The 2,387-nt window shown below is 43.4% G+C and overlaps 1 pseudogene; it reads right to left on the bottom strand.

Moving 5' to 3' along the window:
* Window positions 1-385: 385 nt before the first annotated feature.
* On the bottom strand, window positions 386-1,966 carry LOC131687404 (DEAD-box helicase Dbp80-like; annotated as a pseudogene).
* Between the last annotated feature and the right edge of the window lie 421 nt (window positions 1,967-2,387).

Below are 2,387 nucleotides of genomic sequence, written 5' to 3'. Positions count from 1 at the left end.
TTCCAATCAGTTAGGTCCTTTCATAATCAGTTTGGTCATAAAAATCAATAAGTAAAATCGCTATCAAAATTCTTCATAATCAACTGATGCGTTATGTACATGCTCGGGTAGATATTTGTTAATGGAAAACATGAAAATTCAATTTGTTACATTTAGCAGTAAGGCCCTTTTCAAATGTTGGGATAGAACTGGGTAGAGCTAAATAAAATTATAAATTCAGAATCGAAACAAGTATGACCCAAAAAAGCTCCAATGCCGTTCACCAGTAGCTGGTCGAAAACACTTTACGATCCGATCTTTTCATTTTCGTCCGAGATCTCCGCGACTAGCAACTGAATCTTTCCGAAAATGTTTTTCGAATGATCTGCAAATCATCATGCTTGGATTACTGTCCACTATGTTGATGGTGATTCCGTTCTGTTAAAGCGGAAAGAAATACAATCTAGAGGATCACAAGAATGAGTCACACTTACCAAATCTACCGGTGCGTCTAATTCGATGTAGATACGTTACGCAATCGGCTCGTCCCTGCTGATCCATCGGCAGGTCGAAGTTGACGACAATGGTCACCTGTTCGACGTCGATACCTAAGGTGAAAGAATCTCTCTGTAACCTGGTGCTGTAGCCAGAATCAAGTGGCGGAACTTACCCCTGGACAAAACGTTCATTATAATCTGAACCTTCTCTAGTCCGGTTCGGAATCGATCCAGAGCGTCCAACCGTTGCTCCACCGTTAGATCACCGGACAGTACCGCTACCGAGTGACCATCCTGGGACATCCTGCCGGTCAACCAACCGGCCGTTTTACGTACCTGTTTCGATCCGAAAATAAGTTTACTTGGAGTTTACAACTGTCCTATACATCATATGACAGAAAATGATCGCTTGTCCGACGGTAATCACACAATTTCTCGTCCTGGTTGCGGCACTTGACGTAGTACTGTTTGATGTTATCGAGTGATTCTTTCTCCCGCGCCAGCCGAATGACGATCGGATTGGGTACGATGTACTCTGCGAACTCCATCACCTCACGCTCGTACGTGGCCAAGAACAGCGACCATAACACCCGCCTCGTCCAGCACAAAAAGGGAAAACTTCTAGGTCGTACGTCCTGAACTTTATACCCCAGTCGATTAGCTTGCCGGGTGTTCCGATGATGATATGATTAGTCAGCTTCGCCCCTTTGACGATCTCTTCACCGCGAACGGCGTAAGCAAGTTTGATTTCCGGACAAAACTTTGGTATTTTGGCAGCTACTTCCCCCTTTTGAATTGGCAGCTCATACGTGGGGGAAATACAAATCACCTGCAGATAGTTTTTTAACTGATGGACTCAACTGAGCATTGCCAGCACGAAGGCAGCGGTTTTTCCTGTTTCCGACTGACTCTGGGCGATTATATTCTGTGGCGGACCGCCCAACAGAGTAGGTACAGCCGTCTCCTGAATCTTGGAAGGGGCGTTGAAACCCATCGCAGACTCCTTGAAGAAATTCCGGCTTCATGTGCAAAGCTTCGAAAGTTTTAACCAACCAACCGGCGAAGAAGAATCCTTCCGCTGCACCTCCAGATCCAGCTTTGACTACTAGACCTTAGCGAACATCTTTCATTAGCAAACTTGCATCCGCCGGGCTAAAAGATTAGTCATAGATAATTTTAAAGCTGATACTAAATATTTCGGCAGAAAATTTTGAATAGGACGTAAGCAACAATGAGGTTCTCTTTGGGGTCTTTCTCTTCTGTTTATTAGTCGGTCGTTTCAATATTTAGAACTCAACTCTTTGCCTACTGTTGTAGTAAAAACCATCGGATATGTACTGGAAAATTAGTGGTGTTATAGTGATGTCATAATAAGAGAAAGTACACAAAGGGAAGCTCTCAATGTTACTTATGTCCTAATCAAAATTTTCTCCAGATTTCGACTTACTTGAATACCTCTGCGTCTTCCGCGGAGGAAGCTGTTTCTTCATTTTCTCTTGCAGCTTGTTTTTCTTCAGGAGCTGTTAGTCAGAATTTCCGTAGCTACCGAACTCAAAACTGCAGGTGCAGTCGTTTCTACGGGAGTAACCAGCTTTGGTTGTGCTTGACTCCGATTTCTCTAAATCATGAAGGCTACCGCTGGTAAAAATAGTGGCAGACAAGTTTTAAGGCAGAATGTGCCGATAAAATGTTTTCCGATGTGTCGATCATTAGCAAACTCCTGTTGTTTGTTAGAACTATAATTTCTATGTGGTTCTTTTTTGAGGGGTTGTTGGCTGCTGCTGGATTTGGAGTTGTCGGTACTGCTACGGTTGTATCGATTTAATATTGGTTGGCCAGGATGTTGAGACAAGATTAGTTGAGCTGATTAAAGGCCCTAGTATATTCTCTATAGACTGTGGAGCTGATTTG

This window comes from Topomyia yanbarensis, chromosome 3 (assembly GCF_030247195.1).
Source record: "Topomyia yanbarensis strain Yona2022 chromosome 3, ASM3024719v1, whole genome shotgun sequence".
Lineage (NCBI taxonomy): Eukaryota > Metazoa > Arthropoda > Insecta > Diptera > Culicidae > Topomyia > Topomyia yanbarensis.
Note: the sequence above shows the minus strand (reverse complement) of the source record. Positions and strands in the feature narration are given on the sequence as shown.